The sequence below is a fragment of the Gadus morhua genome, chromosome 14 (assembly GCF_902167405.1).
Source record: "Gadus morhua chromosome 14, gadMor3.0, whole genome shotgun sequence".
Taxonomy (NCBI): Eukaryota; Metazoa; Chordata; class Actinopteri; order Gadiformes; family Gadidae; genus Gadus; species Gadus morhua.
In genome coordinates this window covers 12,303,279-12,324,781 of record NC_044061.1, presented here as the reverse complement: position 1 = coordinate 12,324,781, position 21,503 = coordinate 12,303,279, and the positions used below count along the sequence as shown (strand labels likewise).

The window sequence follows — 21,503 nt, the reverse complement described above, 5'->3', positions numbered from 1 at the left end:
AGGAATAACAGTATAGAAAAAATAATTATGCAAATACAGTTCGTTATCTTCTATCCTTTCTACTCGTACAATTGATAGAGATCTCATTACCCCCTCATTTATACAATTAGCCTGCCTCATAACTGCCAATTAAATAAGGACAGAGGTTTAGAAGGTTATGCTTAATTGAACCCTCACTAATTTACATTGCTGTACTGGGTTTCCTGTGACTCGGGCCAAAAAGCCACCGACAACAAGACCAGATAAACTACCATTTTTGGCATGTGCAGAGCATGGCATTGCAATGGAGAGAAAAAAACTGATAAAGGCAGATGCCGTAGCCTCAAGGTTTGTTAAAGACAACAGAGGAGAGGGAACCCAGTGACCTGGCTGGCTGAATTAATTCAACTTCAATTCAATTCAATTCTATGTTGTGTTGTTGAATCAAAGACCCAACACCAAGGCAGTGCATGCAGGACATGCATGCAAAACACAGAAATAAACTCAACACACGCACACACACACACACACACACACACACACACACACACACACACACACACACACACACACTCATTATGACCTCATATTAGTGCCTGTGATATGCATTCAACAAATACTGCCTGCTGAATACAGCGTTTTTTACATTATGCTAAAAACGTCATTTTTTATCAGTTGGTACAATCAACAAGCCTTTGAATGTATAAAGTGATGCTAATTGATAACAATGAGATGAATAGAAAATGTAGAGTATATTCTTACTGCCTTATTGTTTAAATTAGTCTAATCATACACCCCATGATGATAGGAATATTTAATTGTAAATAATGAACGATTCAACAATTCGATTGCGATAAAACAAGTGTCGTGTTCCCAAGGGTGCCTGCTCTGAATTAGGCGGAGAGTCAGGAAAGACAAATATTTCCCTTACTTAATGTAATCACATGACTAAGTAACAGAAATATTAGCAATTAATCGTACTTATGTAGTTCAATTTATTGAACTATTGCTTCTGCAAGAGATATAGACACACAGACAATATGTGGTTGGTAAATAATAAGCCATTGTGATGCAGTTGATTGATTATGGGAGAAAAATGTGGTCTATTAACTACATTATGGCATGAAAGAATGTAAGATAACCGACGGCCCCCCCCCCCCCCCATCAAACACACATGCCCGCGAACACACACGCGCAAATCAAGACATAAGCATGCTCTTATGTCCAAAGAGGCACTCTAAAATTAAATGACGGGTCAAATTCAAGGCATGTGTTCATTGACAGTATGGACTATACTTTATTTGATTAGCCCTGCTGAACAGAGTGTTGTGTCTTCCACCATCATATGACAGTGGATCAGTATCAATCGTTTGAACAAACCTCCAATGTAGTCATAGCCAAAATCAAAAGTGCACTAAAGAGGAAACATGAACTATTGCTGAGAATAATATGTGACAATAAATGTATTTCTAACATTAAGTTATTTCTTACATTTCAGAGTTGTCAAATATGTTGGTGTGATGTTATTTTCATGTTGATAAACGTACATATGTGACATTGTCATATATGCATGTGTGCACGGACATTGTTTGTCCGTGCACACATGCATGCCTGTGTGCACGTGCCATGTGCCATGTGTTGTCTGGATATCTCCAAAGCAGGCCAAAACTTGCACTTGAACTTGACTATTTGGAATTCATCCATATCTGGAACAACATATTATAAAATGCGCTCCCAATTCTCAATTCCATATCCTCTCTCGTTCTCCATTCATCTCTCTCTCTCTCTCATTCTCCATTCCTCTCTCTCTCTCTCCCTCTCATTCTCCATTCCTCTCCCTCTCCCTCTCCCTCTCTCTCTCTCTCTCTCTCTCTCTCTCTCTCTCTCTCTCTCTCTCTCTCCCTCTCCCTCTCTCTCTCTCTCATTTTCTCTCTCTCTCTCTCTCTCTCTCTCTCTCTCTCTCTCTCTCTCTCATAAACACTCTGAAGTAGGAAATTTGTCGATGCAGTTATTTTGACAATGGGGGTAATCTAGGCCATCAGCAGGTTGGCCCCCCACCTGCCCGCTGTCTGGTTATCTCTGTGGAAGCAGGAGCCCCATATAACCAAGCCTTGGGACCTGGGCTGCGGGGGTAGTTTAGGATGCAGGGAGTTGGATCTATATGAGGGAGCACCAGGGTAAGAAATGCTAAAGAGGGAGGAGGTACAGTTGTGGGAGGAGTTGGGGTGGGGTGGGATGGGGTGGGATGGGTTTGGCCTGGGTGTGGAAGTGTGGAACATCCCGGCACGAAAAATGTCTAATGCCCCATTTCAACACAAGCGATTGTCCGATTCAATAGCCAATTCCACAAAGTCAACCCTCCCTGCAATTCCATCAGCTGTGAAATACCAAATGACAGTTGCCTTGGATTGAATAGATACCAGAGGTCTTGGTTGTTTGAAGGACGGGGAAGGCTCTATCGCTGGGCAAGGTAGGCCTGCTTAGTGGGGGCATCTTTGGGGGAGGCAACCAGAGTGTTTTTGTAAGCAAAGCCTGATCATAACCTCATTAACCCAGGGCTCGGGGTGCCTGCCTGTGTGCTGAACTACACACAGGCACACACAAAAGCATGTGGCTCCAGTGCAGTGTCAGAAAGACAAGCTTTATTTCTACTCAAATCCACCATGTAATTAAGTTACTGGGTGCTGGAAGGCAGCCAATCACATGCAAACAGCTGTTCTTCGCTGCTGCACACCGTTACCTGTCATGGCCTCTCTTCATCTCCACTCTTTTTCATCTTGCTCTTTTCTATTTCCCTTTATCTTTCAACCTCCTTCCCTGACACACACCGTCACACACACCTCCACACATGCGCACACACAATATTGTACACATACACATAGGTGCATGAACGCAAACAAACGTATCAAGGTTTATTTTTTGCGCGGCTGCAAGCTGTTTGTCGTGACACTGAATCTACAGTGGACCGGCTGCAAGAGAATTCACAAAGTGTCCGGCACCCGTGTGTCAGCCATTACTAACTAGGTGACACTAAAGTCAAAATATCTCCTTGGAGAGGGCCTGAAAACAGTGACAGGCATTTTGACTATGCCAATGCTTAAGTGCAATCGTGTCGGATAAAGTGAAAAGAAATGGGTAATTGAGCATCCGTCTTTCTGCCCCGTTTTTTTGTTACAAGAGACGGCCTGACTTGGTGCTGGGGCTGAACAGGGCTTTCATGCTGCAAATACATTATGTGTCATTTCCTCTGCCTCAAATAACAAGAAGAAAAGTCCATTTACTGAGCATCTGGGCAGGGGTGGGGGGAGACGGAGAGAAAGGGCGAGCGAATAGAATGTTTTCCTTCACGGTGGGTAACCATTCAGGTGCTTAACGCCAAGGCACACAACCAACCTATCAATTCCCTTTGATTCTTGCACAAATAGTCTTCTCTCAAAAAAGATCATACGAAAGATCACGCAATCGTACGACCCTAATCCATTTCATTTAGGTCTTAAATCAGATTGCATGAAATCCCGTTCATTTCCCCTTATTTTGAAATGATTAATATTGAAGGATATTTAATTATTTCTACCTTTGTTTGTTTGTGTGGCTCTTTCCTTGGTTCTTTCTTTCTTTGTGTCCGTGGCCGCTCGTGTGCGTTCCAGTGAGTTTAGGGTGTATGAATCTATCCTAGTCTCTCCACTCCAGGTAATGTGTTTATTTTACAGAAGCCATCTTCTAGTTTACTGGGTGATGGTGTTTCTCCCTCTTATCGCCCGGTCCTCGCGGGGCACTTTAGCCTCTCAAATCCTGTTCACCACATACTGCTTTTTAGAATCTGTGAAATGAGTGCCAGAGAAGCGTGGCCACAATGTCTGCCTGTGTTGCCACCGGACTCCAATGGGCTCTGTGCTTTTTTTGTCCAGGGAAATGCATAAATGGACGTTTTTAACACCTCAAAAGGAGGCAGGGCCTTTGTGTGGCCACACTAGAGCCGGCTGCCGGTCTCCTGAGGAGGCCGACATGCTGAGTGCTGGGGGACAAAGAGCTGGAGGAGCAGGAGCAGCGAGGGCATCACTCTGTGTTGGGCAGCAGTGGCGCCACACACTGAAATACACAAGGTGGTTGAAACGCACGTATGCTTTTCCGGGGGGGGGGGGGGGGGGGGAAGAGTTTAAACATACATTGGCAGTAAAAAAAAAACATTGAACCCTAATGGGGTAGTCAAACCATATCAATTGCCTACATACACATAGTCAAATGTAGGTTACATATAATGCACTAAAAGGTAATAATGTATTTTGCATTATATATATAGAAATATTTGCATTATAAGCCTTAGATGCTACATACAGTTGACTACTCTGTGTATGCTGGCAATTTATATGGTTCGACTTCCCTATAAGGGTTAAATGTTTTTTCATATATATTTGTGCAGTAAGAAAAAGCAGAAAGAGTCACAGAAGGAAAATTATTGTGGTATCAGCAAAGTAACACTATGAATGCTAAATTTAAATATAATGACTCTTGTTCTATAACCAACCATGAAAACAATTGTTGTTAATACATTCATGCCTAATCGAACCCCCAACACATTCAATAGACACTAGACAGTGGCCAGTGCAACAAACTCAGCCATTTCCGACTTATTGATTTCAGCTCCACAATTTGAAAATAATTTCCTCATTTCCATGCCAGTTTCTACCTCATTTGAAGTTTCTTTCTTTTTCCCATGGACAATTCAACCCCCAGCCATTTACAATCAGTGTTTATGCAGTTTAGATGCCTACAATAAGCATTTAAATGCAAATATCTGTGGCTTGTACAAAAGAGTTACAACTTTGTCTGTAGCGACATAATCAACCTGCAATAGTCTCCTGCCTAAGTGGTTTCCAGTGACAGGGCCTTGCGGCATCTGTATTCAAATGACCTCCCTATTTTCGGTCTCTGCATAGCGTCTGTATGTTTCCTGCAGTTCGGATCTAAAAATCAATCCCATGGTGAATTAAACCAGAAAGGAAACAACTGATCCATACATGATCAGGTTAAAACAAGACATTGGTCTCGGCAAATGATCTACTGTTGTCATTTAATCGAGAAAAAAAATGGCATTTGTTGTTGAAAAGTAGAACTTATCCGGCTGACACTGAATCGTACCAGTTATATCGGCATAACAAGATGGGCTACAATTCTAGCAGCTAACATGTTACTAGTCTTTGTTTTTGTCTCAGTAAGGTTGAGATAGTATATATATAAATATATATATACATGTTATTTACATTGAAATCCCTAAAGAGCTGACTTCTGTGGCCCGTGTAAGATTAACAACTTCCTTGTGGCGCAAAGCTCAATGGAATCCACCTACTATTGTGGTGATGCTAGTTTGAGTAACAGTACTAAATGGCCTGACAAAGACAAGCAGAAGAACAGAAGTCCTCCATTGGTTTGAGCTCATTGACTCACATACTGAGAAAAACCAAAGGTCAAATAAACAGAATAACATAATACACGCACATCGTGCCATTGTGTAAATGGGGAACTGATTGGTGCATATGCTCTGCTCGGGCTCGGGTGGCATTTGTGGTTTGTTTTTCACAATTAACATTAGAACTGGTGCCTTTGTTTGCATTTGTATTTACAGGTCCAAAGATCGTTTGTCTTTTATGAAACCTGACGTTTTTTCAACCAATTCCAGTCAAGTCCTTTTAGGAGGAGGGCAAAATGATCGGTTTGAGAATATTTCTGCCTTCTTAATCTTCTAAAGAGGGAAATGATTTAAAGGGAGGACACAAATCTCCTGTGACATGGCAGGCAACTGTAGGCCAGCCCCCCCCCCCCATCCCCCTTTCTCCACTTACTCACCCCGCGCCTCACCCCCACACAGCCACACACACACACACACACAAACACACACACACACACACACACACACACACACACACACACACACACACACACACACACACACACACACACACACACACACACACACACAGATCAGCATTTCCCTCTCCTCTAATTTCCCACACCCCCTCCTTGTTCTGCAGGCCTGGGAGAGCGGGGAGAGGGAGAGACAAGGGTCTGAGAGCAGGCGTCTGGTCGGGCTTGTCCCTTTAGAGGAAACAAATGCAGTGTTTCAGTCACTGATCACTGGTGTAATTGAGTCTAACACTCTTTTTCTCTGGGTTGAAATAAAGAGCCTTTGAAACGAGAAGGTCAATTTACCTCCACCGTCAGGCAATAAATAAGTCAAACAAGGTAAGGGGCTCCTGCCGGCATATTTCACTGGTAAATTCAATTAGTGGCAAAACTGGAGATGTGTGGTTTTCTATTGGACTCCCATCCCCCCCCTCTCTCCCTCCAATCCACCCTCCCTCTCTGCCTCCCATCCTCCCCCACTCTCTCCCTCCCATCCTCCCTCCCTCTCTCCCTCACCCTCCCTCCCTCCCTCTCTCCCTCCCTCCCTCCCTCTTCAGAACATTGCACAAGAGGGTTGGCTGGTGGTGTCAGGGCAGACTGACCAACCCTAGATCCCACCTGGAAGAGGGTGACTGGGGGACTCCCCCCCACCCCCCCCCCCCACCACCACCACTCAATTAGGGACACATAATTGGAATTTAAGACCAAATGTTCCAGTGATAGTACAGCCAAGACATGCCTCTTAGGTAGTGCATTAGAATCAATGTTTTGATACCACTTACTGCCACTAACTGATAAATTCCAAACCTAATATTTTAACGTTATCAAGATGCCCACATTGAGTTTGCACATAATGTAATTCAGCCAAAGCAAATACCTTGGGGAGAAACGTTAGGGAGTGGAACACTCAGTGACTTCTATGCTCTGCTCAGACATATAAATATGTCTTGAGGTTTTTTATGCCATTATGCATGGTATCCTATAGAGCCATTGTGCATTGATTCTAGTTCACGGAAAGGAAATGGGCATGAATCAAAGCTGTAGCCTGGCCCGGTTGCACAGAAGGTGGTCACAAAATGCATGGGACAAGAGAGAGAGACAGAGAGACAGAGAGACGGAGAGAGGGAGAGAGAGAGAAGGAGAGAGACATACTCTGAAACCAACTTGTTACAATGTGGCCTTTGTGACATAATGCAGTCTGCGTTGCAGATTTTTTGGAAAATAATCCAACATTTCCTTGTATGCATATCCAGCAATAACATCTGACATCACATCTCGTACTATATATTCCACGGTCCGTGGACACATTTTACATGTAGCGTAGGGTGGCAGGGGAGAGGAGGGGGTAGAGAAAACATAGTGAAACTGTTATAATATACTGCCCGTGCCACGGTGGAAGCCAATTACACCGTGGCACAGGCTACGGTAAAGATGAGAAACCTAGCAAGCTAGAGCCAGCGCGTGCATGGCGTTCGCGCACACTTTAGCATAATAATAACACAAACCAAGTGCCGGGGTACTTCAAACAAACTGCTCTTGCGTACGTCTGCTCTGTATCTATATCTACGTGTTATTTTCTTGGCTGCTGTGTGAAAAGCTAAACATTAGCCGTGGCGATAAGGGTGTTGAATGTGTTTTAAACAAACAGGCCCAGCTGCTGTAGCCGGGCCCCCTGAAGCAGAACAAAGAATAAGAGGAGTGGAAAAGCATCTCTGGGTATCTGTATCAGAGTGACGGCCAAATAGTTACATGTGGTTGGTGTTCACATTATTGAAAGCACAACAGGTGGGTCCTGTGACACACTAGACATTCTTGCAGCCAGTTAAACACATGCTTTCCATTATTTTAGGAGGAAAACTGTCAACGCTCCAAGGGAAAGGGTGAGGGCTTTACTGACCGCAGCCATTCATCGCAGAGTGAAATCTATCAAATATAACACATGGACATACATCGTAATACAGCGTGTGATTTCAACAACACGTTACGATGATGAAATTGTGCCTTTGTTTAACAAATGAGACATTGGAATGGGGCTAGTGTAGAGGTGAGGGAAGAGGTTGTAAGTTTGCTCAGAAAGACACCTTTTTGATGATATTTTGGCCTCCTGCACCTGATCTCACTCAGCCACAGTGCCCACTTAGAGCGATCAGCGTTTTGCAGAACATGTATCCAGCCGAAGAAAGAAAAAGTTAATAATTTAGTGGATGGATCATTTAGAAACATGTTCTGTTCAATGTTGAACTGTCTACAGCATACAGCCAGAACAGAAACATAGAACAATTGATGCTACAATTAACGGACATAAATATAAAACACTAGCATGTATATTCTAACAGAGTGATTGTGTTGAAATCGAAGGTAAAGTATCACAAAAGGTGAAAAAGTATGTGTGTGTGTGTGTGTGTGTGTGTGTGAGCAAAAACATGTTGAGTGCATGTTGAATGCATGCATGTGTCCACAAAGTCATGCGTGTGCCTGTGCTCAGAAACAGCTCCCTTTAAGTTGGTTTAGCAGTGGCCTGACCGAAAAAACTCAGAAATCGAAAAAAAGAAATGCCATTTTGTTTTCTGAATAGCCTTGAGATAAGCAGAATCCAGCAAAAGAGTGAGAAGTTTGAGGGTATTACAAATACCTCTTAGAGCGCAGAAGCCTATACTGTACAAATCAATGGGGGCAATAGCCACGTACAGCAGTGTCATTTTAAGAAGGAAGTCAGATGTGAAATTGTAAAATCGCAAAGCCCTTCGGACTATGTCCTGGCCCCATAACATTCACACAAAAATAATTTCTAAATGGCGATGGCTATCGCATGCTTCACACCCTATACGTTCATTGTGGTGAGAAGAAAATAAAAGACATATTTATTTGCACTTTTAATTTACACAGAAAAAATTATAGTAAAATGGGCCCATTTATAGATTAGTTTAAATATTGCAAACGTTACAGCTCATCACAAGGTGTGATTCTTTGGAAGAGCTAGCCAAGGTAAACCAGCTTTAGCTGCACGCTTCATGTGTTTTTCCTGTTCAATTGGCTGTGAATGCATTCGCATTACTCTTGCATGCCAAACTTATACCAAAACAAGAGACATGTCGGGAACATCGATATGCATTAATATCAATATGTTGTTTCTGTTCAGACCTCTGTTTCTTTTCTGTAATCAATGAGGGCCGCAAATCACTGAAGAAGGGTTATCAGATTTAGTAGATTAAACAAGAGAAATGTAATACATTTAAATTAGTCAGGTGAAATTCTATGTAAAGGACATGAAAGACATTTCTTCGTCAGTCAAAGAATCAATATTAATCTTGTTCCATATACAAACAGACATACATCCATAAATACACATATGCTTTGTCTCATCCTGAAACAATCTCTCTCTCTCTCTCTCTCTCTCTCTCTCACACACTCTGTCTCTCTCCCTTCCCACACGCACATTCACACACACACTCACACACAGACACAGACACAAACACAGACATAGACACACACACACACACACACACACTCATGGTTCTGCTTGTCTATTCTCTGAATATTCATCCCATTTTTCCCCATCATCCGCAGCCCTACTAATCACAGTCACTTCCCCTTTAATCACAGGGCTCTAATTAGGTCCTAATAAACCATTTTGCCATCCTCTCTGAGCGCCTCAGTGTCACTCACACATCAAACCATGAAATACTGCATTAAGGAGGCCGTCAGCCTCAAAGAACAACCGCCTCCAGTGGTACTGATACGGATACTGCAGGCCCACCCTCTTACACTAATTGAAATTATCGAAAAGCTCCTCGCACATGTAACACTTGGCCATGCCTGAAACCGTGGCTTGAAGTACGGCAGTCAAAAAAAAAACAGAGGGAAAAGACGATGACTATTCCAGAATGGAGGCTCTGCTGGGCTCTGTGATATTGTGTAATTGTTTAAACCTGAGTGGATATGGCATCAGGCCTTGCGCATGCCAGGTTCTGCCAAAAAGAAGAAGGAAAAAATTGAAAAAAGAAACAGGAGGCTGCTCCCTCCTCCATCGCTGCTTTCTCCTCCGTTCTAATTCAGTCCAGCAACACTGGCTCAGAGGAAAGCCTCAATGGTTGCATGTTCCTCCTGGTGCTCCAGTGTTGGGGATGAGGATCACTGACCACAAGTTGATAATGATGACTGTTTAATTAGAAGCCTTTCTCTGGGCCGCAGCCCAGCTCCTCCACCCTGCAGATGGTGACCAATGCATTTAGCTCTGGTGCTGAGGACGAGGAGGGCGGACGCACCTCCCAGCTCCACCCTTTTAACCAGCAACATAAAGCCTGCTCCCCTGGCTGCCACCAAACCGCAACCATAGGCCTCTGCCTGCATATATATACGCACGCCACTCTTTGACGGACATATGTTTCAGTACACTGGTTACTGTGTAAGGGTATCTTTGTGTAGTACGTGTTGAATTTGTATTGATATTAAAAAGACGATATGAATACGTATCCAAATCCTGTAAAAACATCACCATCTTAAACATGGATGTCTTTATAGGTTTATGAAATTCACTATATCTTCAAGATGTCTGGGGATTTAAAACTGTGCCAGATATTTTTTTGTTTCTTGCCTGTAGTGCAGAGGATCTCACCCGTCTCTCCAGATATTAAGGGGCAGCTGTCTTTTAACGGCATAAATCACTCTGCCAATCATACCTCCTCACAGGGGTGTGTGTGTGTGTGCACGAATGCGTGCGTATAGGGGTGTGTGTGTGTGTGTGTGTGTGTGTGTGTGTGTGTGTGTGTGTGTGTGTGTGTGTGTGTGTGTGTGTGTGTGTGTGAGCATGTGTGTGTTTGTGCATGCTTTACTTGAGGGTATCTTAGCATGTGTTCCTGTATATGTGTGTGAGCATATGTGTGCGCATGTGTGTGCATGTGTATGCATGTGTGCATGTGTGCGCGCACGCGCGTGCGTGCGTGCGTGTGTGCGTGCGTGCGTGCGTGTGTGTGTGTGTGTGCGTGTGTATGTGTGTGTGTGTTTGTGTGTGTGTGTGTGCATATGGTTATCATGTGGTGGGTGGCGTGTGCCAGGGTGGCTGTCCCGTAGAATTGTCAAAGAGGCTCATGGGAGATCCCTGACGGAGCCAAACCACAAGCCCTCTCTATCATTTCAGCCGTTCGTCCTTTTTTGGGCTCATTCAAAAAAAAAAAATACTGTAGACCATACGCTTGTGGGTTTCTCTTGGGTTTATTTTATTCTGTCTTTTTGTTGCTGATGTTGTTGATTATCTGTTATCTACATATTTATTTTGTTTACAAATGATAAAACTAGCAACTCGCAGAATTTAGTGCATTTCCATGCACGGCATTATAGAAATAATTGTCCTTTGAAACACTTTAGCGTTTATTGAGGGAAATGCGCTCATGTGTCAGATTAAATTGCCGTTGCACCAATGCCGCCTTAAGACCAATACTTCTCGCTCTAAGATACAGAACCACAAAGAAGAACACTGATACAAACAAAGAGTCTTGCAAATGATGAAAACAAACTTCTGGATTCATTCTGCTAAATAAATGTTTTGCAATGACGTGAAGCGAGGTTACCAATCCAAGTGATGTTTTCTATAAAAAACATACATGTATTGATGGAAAATACCTGGTTTTGGTTTACTTCATCAGAGTTCTAACCACACAATTCTTTTGCTCACTTTGACTTATTTGGCAAAGCCCATTTTCCACACAAAAACTGTTGAGAGCCGAATTTTTGGCTGAACACAACCTTTCCTTTCCATTTAATTTCCCTGCCTGATGCAGACGTCACAGCAGCTGTTCCATAATGCTAGCACATGAACTGTCCACGTTTCCATTGCACTGGGCTAATGCTAAATAACTAGCGGTTAGCATACTGGAAGAATGTTTCAGATAAATAAATGCGTAATGCTACTCGCTAATACTTAGTGTGACAATCATTGATAGTGTAAAATGTCTGGTGGAACCTTTGTCGTCATAAATCGTAGTGCGGCATTATGTTAGAATCTTCACTGAACCCAATGGCTCTTTGATAATGATGACACGACATTCAAAAAGCCTTCCAATCAACACAAAAACAACACCAGAATTGCTTGCACATATTCCCTGATCCTGCATGCATACACACCGGCATGTAGACGCTAACACTCAGTTTGATGTGAGCACAAGGAACACACACACACACACACACATCGCAAACACACACACACTTAGTCGCCATATCTAATCTGCTAAAAGTAATTTGCCAACCAAGCGGCTTCCGGCTGGACGGAGAGGTGAGGAGGAGCCCAGATTGTCTGGCGGAGTCACAGCCATGGAACATATTTTACATCTCATGTCAGATCAGGCTGGCAGATACCAGGCGAGCTGTCAGCCTCTACCAACTGGCTAATGTCTAATTGTTGGGCGTCCACGGTGAATGGGGACGTATGAAAGGGCGCTGGGAAATGGCTCTGCTCTGCTCTGGAATTCACAGAGGCACCGTGAAGAATTTCTGCTTCAATAACAAATTTAAGCGCTGAATTTATATCATATTTGCCGGCGACCTTTGAAGCTGTTTGGTTTAACGGCATTGGCTTGTGATCTGCGTTGCAACCAAAATCATTAATTCTAGCTTGACGCATTAATTCAAAACTAAATAGATATGCTTTCTTCTATGAGATGGAATCAATTCGGAAATACAAACAAAGCTATTTTTAAACAAATGGAAATGCCCTCCATTTACTTTACGACTATGTGTATCACATTGTTGTGTATGCTATATGCATGTAATACGTGTTGTAATACATGTGTGATGGCTAGAGATCACTCACACTCTACTGCCAATGTAAATCCAAATGTGTTATTTCATGGAATCCCTTTGTGCTTCCCCCCAAGCCGGCTGGCCCATGGGAAGTCTGATCCAATAACAATTGGGGGAATCACAAGGAAAGGGTTGTTCTGCAGCCTTTTGTGTGAGGGGAGCAAAACGGCCCACATTACACTAATCTCTTTTCCCTCGTTTGCTCACAAGACACAGAGTCAGATCTTCAGAGCTTCTCCAACTCCACGAGGACGACATCACAAAGGGCCATCCTACAATCCAATAAGGAGCCATTGACCTCGGCCTCCGGCTTCGTAATGTGGTTAGTTGACAACAAGGTCGGTTAGGGAGAAATACATGGAATGTGCATCAGGAAAATGCGCACTTTCCCATCGGTTCGTGCCCTGGTTAAGTGAGGTGGTGTGGGTAGATAAATAGTCAAACTGGGAAAATATTAACATAGTTTTTGATCAGGTTGAGGTTAAGAGAAACGGATTGCCACGTACACTTGCTGTCCTTGAAATGGGTTTGATAGGCTTGCAAAGGCCATGCAAACGAGAATTATCTAGTGGTATGTGTGTGTCTACGGTAAATGTTATGCATGGGATGTGTGTGGGAGCAAAAGTGTCTGCGTGCGTGTGTGTGTGTGTGTGTGTGTGTGTGTGTGTGTGTGTGTGTGTGTGTGTGTGTGTGTGTGTGTGTGTGTGTGTGTGTGTGTGTGTGTGTGTGTGTGTGTGTGTGTGTGTGTGTATGAACATGTGAAAGAACTCAAAAATCCACCACATTTTAATTACTGCCCGGCTTTACTGTGAGGTCCTTTGATATGGAAATAGGGGCAACCATCTTCACACGGGCATGGTACAAATCTTCATTTGATTCATAAAAACAATGAGCCCGACTAATTCATCCACCTGATTACAGTTGCAGACCTGTGTCAAACGCACGCGGCCACCAAGACCCTGCCAATTAATTCTACATATAAATGTGTGATCTCAAAAAAAAAAAGGGAAAGAAAAAGAATTCAATAGAGGCTATTTACCATATCCAGGACTGTTGCATTTTGAAGTCCAATTTAATTATGCACAACTATGCTATGGACTAAAGAAAATGACCAATTATTCTGAGAAAAACATATTTAGTGGGCGAGTGAATGGTACAGATCAAAATGGGCCACTTACGGCGACGTGTGCAATTATAATTTTTCAATGAAGAAATGCATATTCAAATGTGAGTGTGCTTCTTTTCTTCTAACGACTTAATGTCAGCAGTACTGATAAAGCAGACGGACAGAAGGAGGTCGACCGCACAGTAAAACAATGCTCTTATAAAACACATACGGAACTGTTCCCTAATCCATTACAGTAGATTAACCAAAGGAAAAATAATTATGAAAGGAAAATTGGTAAATATTAAATGTGCCTTTGAATCAAATGGCATCAAATGAAACACTCAAAGCATAACTAAATATATGGTGTGAATACGGACCTCATGCACAAACCCTGATAATCCTCAAATCCAATTGATTCCTTCAAGTCCCTGACAAACGGAGGGGGGGGGGGGGGGGGGGAGGTCAGGGTGGAGGCTGCTAGGATGGGAACAGAGCAGAGGCAGAGTGGAGGTGCTCTGGATTTCCCATTGTCTGACACTGATGCCTGACTGAGACTTTCCTTCAATACTTTTAATGATGCTCATCTATTGATATGTGTTTTTTTCCTCTGACGAGATGGCTGCATTCAAAGGAGCAGGAAGGTTGTTTTTTATTTCACACAAGGTTCTTCTCAGAGACTGTGTGTGGAACGACATTCATGCTTCCGCGATATGACGCATTTCCAAGTGAAGACAGATACCAAGGAGGGAATTTAGAAAGGAGGGATCTGAGAGAGGTTTATTGATCCTTTTGGGATTGGATTCGCGACGGCAGGAGAACTAAGAGGACGGTCCAAAATGCATGTCTGCTGTGCTCGGTACCACACACAAATACACACATGCTCGCACGCTCACATACACTTCTTTTTTTTGAGGCAGACACACACTCAAACACTGTGTGTTAAGTCAAACACGAACACACACACACACAAACAATCTCACTGTCATTCACAGACACACACATACACAAACACAGAGGACATGAACTGTCAAAATAAAGAGTCCATGTCTGTTTCAGGTTAGAGAATGTCATCAATTGGGAGATTTTATGACGTCTTGATATGATGAAACGTTTTCTCTCGGAAAAACTCTCTCTCGCACTTGCTCACTTGAAAACACAATTGGTCTTATATACTACAACATTGTATAGGATAAAAATAAAAAAGAACTACAGATTCCTCGTCCAGGACCATAAAACAGTTCAAACACTCGAATGGCAAGAGTGCAGGATCGCCAAATTAGGGATTCAGTGACGACACGGCTGCGTTCCCAGCTGATCATTGTTCCAATGGGCCGTTATCTCAAACGACGTATCACTTAACAAAGACAGATGCCAAGACATGTGCTTCCACATTTAGTATCTCCGTCATTCCCCCTCCCCCCTCCCCCCTCCCCCCAGCACCTTAACCAGACCTGCTGTTGTTTACCTCCTCGCGTCTTGTTGATCATGAGGTCTGCTCTTACTGCTCCACATGCCCCCACTGGCTGGAGGAGACCGGGAGGCTTGCCTGGTACCTCAGCCCCCTCCGGCCCCCCTATTCACTGTTGCTCTTTGCCTGCCTGCCTGCCAGGGGGAGGGGATAGTGGTGGGGGTGGGGGGGTCTGAGGAATAACTACATGATAGACTGAGGCGGCTGAAGAGATCTAATACATGTCCGGGACCACCTCTTTTGATTTTGACATTTTTTCAATCAAAGCAGACGCCAGGGACAATACGCTATTCCCAACAAGGCACTTACAAAAGCATACACAAAAACACACACCCACACCCACACCCACACACACCGTTGCAACCGTTTTCCGGAAAATATATAATATGAAGCATGGTATATTTGTAGTAGGTTCAGAATATTCTAATTATTTTCATGAGAATAATTATTTTGAGTATGTTTTTTTAATATATTTATAAATGTCCAACATGATATCTAACTGTGAGATACATTTTCAGAGCCAGAAGAATATCATAACACACTCCTCTGTTGTAGGTTTTACTATAGCAGAACAAAAAAGTATTTCACTGCACAAATCAAAACGTTCACGTTCTATATAGGCCTATATAAAAAATAATATTCAAACAAATCTCTTTATGATTTTTTCTTTAGTTACTACAAATCTGTATGTATCTGTATGCACGTCTGCAGTCTGACCTTGATTAAACCTTCAAATAAATTTCAAAGAATTTTTGTGGGCTATCTTGTGTTGTTTCATGAAAAATTATTAATCATCTTTCTTGACAGAAAAGAATATTGAATCGGCATAGTGAAAACTATGGGGTTCATTGCAAACGCATACCTTTACGTTTAAAAGTATACGTTTAGATGGGTTTTAATGGATACCTATAGGCTACGCTGCGTGATTTGACAAGGAAACCTAAAATCATCTCACTTCAAAAACCGCAACTGATTTCACAATTGTAAATAATAAGCGCAGTAAATGGGGACACGTGGCTGGTTATTTTCTCAAGCGGAGTCTGACCACAGTCAACGAGATGAGGCGTAATGATAAATACTTGAACTTACTGGCACATGCGTCCGCAAGCCTCTCTATTCAGGTCCAATCCGGAACTTTGCTCAGCTGCAAAAGTCACCACGAGATCCACTTGCAGAGAATCCTAAAAAAAAAAAGGAGGTACAATAATTGTTAGGTCAGATGTAAAGTAACTGTCTTAATCCAAACACTCTATAGGAAAAAAAATCACGGAGCTAAGCTCAAAAAAGCACAGCGCATATAAAATAAAAACGTAAGGATTACATTTTCATTCATGAAGCCTCAATACGAAAAGGTGGAGAGTCGCTAAAAGCGACATGTCCCTAATAAATGAGCAGGGTTTCAATCGAGGACGGCAGTGGGTGTATGATATATATATAGCGATCAAACGCTTCAAACACTTTCAGTTAAACTCTAAAGTGGTCGAAGAAATGATGGAAAAACCAAAACATTTTTTATTTTTTTGATTAATGATTGCTCAAACGGGCTTTGAAACATGCAAGTCACAGCGTGTGCAGTCGCGTCATCAATAGTCGGGTCATCATCAATAGACATAATTGCCAATTTCCCCCTCTTACTTTAACAGTGGCGTGCTGCGCTGCGCCGCCAGAGACGCGCTCCTATAGAGCGGGACAGGGCGAGCGTCCCTGTATAGCAGCCGGGACAATGTGCTGAATGGACAGTCTAATTATACATGTGCCATTTAGACTTCCATCGGTCTCCAGTACCACCTTACCTTATGAGGGAACTTGCGCTCACAGCTAACAGCAACTGTTCAAAACAAAATACCATTACGATATCAACTTTACTGCGACATACGAACGAGCGGCGGATTGTTTTCCCACTCCGTTGAGTTTGTGCGTGCGTGTGTGCGTGTGTGTGTGCGTGTGTGTTCGCGTGCGTGCGTGATTATGTGTGCGTGCGTGCGTGATTGTGTGTGTGTGTGTGTGTGTGTGTGTGTGTGTGTGTGTGTGTGTGTGTGTGTGTGTGTGTGTGTGTGTGTGTGCATGTGTGTGGGTACGCGTGTTCGTGTGTGTGTGGGGGGGTAACACGACGTGTTATTAAACGCTATTAACAAACGCCCTACTCTCTAATTAGGAGATTTTATTAGGATGTCTAAACATGCCAGAGGTTTAAAAACAATTGTTAGATGCTTATAAACATACTTTTTCCCCAGATATAGTCAGCCCCTAGGCCTACATCCAAGTTCATTGCTGATTATATTATTTATATAATTATTATCATTATTATTTGGTATAATTATTGTCATTTTATTTTGATTAAAATGTCAAAAAGGATATTCTTCTGTCGCAACTTTAATGTTAAATATTTTATTATCGTTTTCATCGTATGAATTATTTTTTGTAATTTTAGGCCTATCAGTGTATGATAGAAGACCAAAAAAAGAATAGGGTTTATTGCGCAAGACACAAGTGGAGCTCGCTGTGTCTTCCTCTGTGCAGACCTCTCTGCGAACCGTCCGTGTCGGAAGACAAGTTCATTTAAAAGTTTAGACGAGGGAACATAAATTATCCCTCTTAATTGATATATATATATATATATATATATATATATATATATATATATATATATATATATATATATATATATATATATATATATATATATATATATATACATATATATGTTTGGTATAACCACAACAGGTCTGTTTCAGGACAACTAGTTTGTTAAAGCCTATTTTTATGCATGTGCGACTCTCCTGAAGCACGATATAGCCTATTAAACTTTTCGAAGTTCTTCGCCTGATATCCTACATGCGGGTGTCCATATGGACTCCTCACTACATTGACAAGCGTCTTGATTGTTGGGGTTTAATTTATCGCTCTCGCATTCTTCTAAGGTCAAGTCGCCTAACCCTCCAGAGAAAGTTGGGGACGAGCACATTCCTACGGCTAAATGGGGACAAAAGTGCTCGGGTCTGACATTTCCAGAATGTACCCCCTTCCTTTGTCCGGCAAAAGACGCGAGCAGGGGTTAACGCAAATACAACCAGATACACCGATACAAATAATTGAAGGAAGATTCAAACATCCTGGTAAAACCACCCCCTATTCTGGAGGCATCCAGGGAGAGGGTAATGCACATGAACGTCACTCTCTAGATGAATACCGCATTTGGACCCCAAATAAGTACCCAACCAACCGTGGAAAGTCAATGGACATCTCAGGGGGCACATTAAAGGCTGTCAACACGTTTTATAAAGTAATGACAATATGTCCGCAATGTTAACTATTGCTATTTAAAAAACATAGCTGACACGGGATGTGACATGTTGGGTCACGCAGTGAAGTTACAGTACAAAAGTATAGCCCTCTCGTTCCGTGCGCAGAGGATTCATTAAGCGCACAACTTTGTTTTGCAGACATCCCCCCCCCATCCCGTCACAATCACTACTAAGTTCACGTTAAATAAAGTAAGAGTAGGCGCGTCTTTGGTTTATTACGGTAGGCTATACAAGAGTTCCAAGAGTAGGCTATAAAAGATGTAAAGTTAAATTGCGCCGCTCGAGCGTCGCGTTTGCTCCTGTTCCCGTGAGAGCGGACGCGCTAAATAATAAAAAATGTCCTTTTAGATCTGACATTCTGTCGTAGGCTCACCTGTTAAGTTCTCACAACTGGCTTCTACTTTCGCTCCAATCACCCCGACATCAAGTGCGCTCAACAACGGAGGCATTCACTGACACCACGCTAGCCCCTAGTGAACTCCCGGTAAACACGGAGCTGTTGTTAAAGTAACCGAGAGAGAGAGACACTTTACCTTGAAGACTTGGTGTGTTGGAAAAGAGGGGGGTGAAAGCAGGTCCTTGCTTCTGCGTTATCCCGCCGTTTTAAAAACTACTTTTGCAGGAAAAGGTTCAGCTGCGCTATCTGTTGAGCGGAAACTAAAGTGTGTTTACACGGGAGCGCGAGAAGGGTATCCCGCTCTTCCTCGTGGAGTTCAGCTGTCAAACTGCGACTATCTTTTGTTGTTATCTGTTCTTTATCTCATCCCTCTCGCTAGGCTAAGACAAGAGAAGACGACGGTTAGAGCTGTCAATCTTGGCAATCAATGCGAGCAGCCATGTCGCAAGTATTCAAAGCATTTCCCGTCGTGCAACATCAGAAAGTGAGTGGCCGAGGCATTGATCTGAGGAAGGCAAAGAGGCAGGACTCCCCCCCCACCCCCTTCTGCCCCCTCCCTCCCACATGAGATGCGCGCGAGCAAGCGAGCGAGCGAGCGAGAGAGATAGAGCTAAATGGAGAGAGAGAGAGAGAGAGAGAGAGAGAGAGAGAGAGAGAGAGAGAGAGAGAGAGAGAGAGAGAGAGAGAGAGAGAGAGAGAGAGAGAGAGAGAGAGAGAGAGAGAGAGAGAGAGAGAGAGAGAGAGAGAGAGAGAGAGAGAGAGAGAGAGAGAGAGAGAGAGAGAGAGAGAGAGAGAGAGAGAGAGAGAGATCAGAACTACATTGAAGACAGTGGAGGCGTTTGTTGCCGCGCACAATTGACGTGCTAGGTTAAGTGTGCTTAGATGTCAATCAGTCAGTCAACACGAAGGTTATGAAGTTTATGATGTGAAGTTATTTCAGGATCTAGACACTATTGTCATTATATGTATTTTAAGACAGTGTTACAAATATAAGAGTTTGCTCCATCACTTGAGTTTAAGAGAGTGTGAAAACCAAAAAGAGCAAGGACATAGCTTTCATTTTGATGTTAATTTATTTTATTTTATATATATGAGAATGTCACATTTGACCTAGGAATTTATTCATCAGAAAATATTTTATTGCGCATCAGGCAATATGGTTCAGTTTCCACGAAGGTATGTCGTCTTGTTTTTAAGGAGATACAACAAAACAGGATTTGTTCAAACAAAATATTATTCAAATTATTCGACATTTCCTTCCTTAAATTATAAGCAAAGAGCTCCTTCTCGATTTAGAAGGTTTCAAAAATGTATTTTAATGCATTTGTTTTCTAGAATAAAAAGGCCTTTTTTTTCATTTCGCACCCTGTAATGTTAGAAAACTGTAAAAGATTTTCCAATTTGAATATCGTTCATCTACTCGCTATAATAACCCATTGATTCAATATATTAAATTGATTTAAATCGACCCTACCGTAGCCTTTATTTTTTATATTGAAAAAAAAAATGATATTTAGCATGGGAATGAATTGACCAATAGACTTATGACCACTATATTATGATTCATGAAATTCTATCTGCCGGAACAGGTGAATAGGCTATTAGACTGTAAACAAAACATTTGCACAAACAAAACAGGAACAGTCCTATAGCTGCTTAGGGAATACTGGTGGGGCTTTAGAATAGCCTATACTTTGTTTGTTCTGTACTCTGAAATGACGTTAAAAACCCGGCTGCCGACAAAGGTGACCCACAGGTTGCACTCCGATGATCAGAAGAAGAAAAAAAAAAACGTGTGTGTAGCCTAATGCCTTGCTGATCCGCGGGTTAAATTGGGCTTAGCTCAAAAGTCAATCGCGAAATCTTCAATAACCCTTCCTTTAAAGAAGGGGAAACACATTGGCAAAAACAACGCTGCATTTCTAAACGAATTTCTGAACGGACAGTATAAGAGCAGGTAAACATGCTATTTTTTTGACAACCCACAGTTCGACAATTTTAAAAGTCTTTCTTTCCCAAATAGTATATAAATACAAGCATATATAGCAGGATATTACTTACAAAGAGAGGAGATAGCTTAAGAACTCAGTGAGTTCTCTGAAGTCATATGATGCTGGAAGGTGGGGAGGAGAAGCGAGGAGCGCTAGAGGAGTAAAGTGGAGAGGGAGAGAGTGAATTGTCCGCACATCTGATGCACATCACACTCTGCGATGACTCTTGTGTAGAAACACACAAACTGCGCAAGACAATTTATTCATCAACAACAATTATTTTTAAAATGAGAAGAAATAAAGAAAGATCTTCTTTTCACCAACGAGCCAAAACATTACCTCATATCCCCGAACAATACTTTAAACATGAGTCCTGGTGGAAAAACGAGACTAAAATCATAGAAAATAAATCACCTCTATAATAGACTACCTTTATAATTTTGGAATCTCACATATTTGGGGTGAGGTACGAACCTCCCTGAAATGAGGGATAGCTTTAAGCAGGGAAGGGCATTTGATGACCCATATTGGATTTTGGTTGGAGTTCAGCCTTTACCTG

General features: G+C 42.4%; 1 protein-coding gene across 9 annotated transcripts in view; it reads right to left on the bottom strand.

Annotated features, from left to right (window-relative positions):
- The window catches only part of sox6 (SRY-box transcription factor 6), a 138,335-nt gene extending 117,224 nt beyond the window's left edge, over positions 1-21,111 (bottom strand). For 6 of the 9 annotated variants that reach the window (XM_030376196.1, XM_030376202.1, XM_030376200.1 and 3 more), the window contains exons 1-2: positions 19,090-19,467; positions 16,341-16,432 (exon numbers count right to left, since the gene is read on the bottom strand). The gene's annotated coding sequence lies outside the window, so the exon portion shown is untranslated. Of the gene's footprint in view, positions 1-16,340; positions 16,433-16,886; positions 17,271-18,929; positions 19,053-19,089; positions 19,468-21,014 lie in introns of those variants that run through there. The other 3 variants (XM_030376198.1, XM_030376197.1, XM_030376199.1) reach the window with 3 other exon arrangements.
- Between the last annotated feature and the right edge of the window lie 392 nt (positions 21,112-21,503).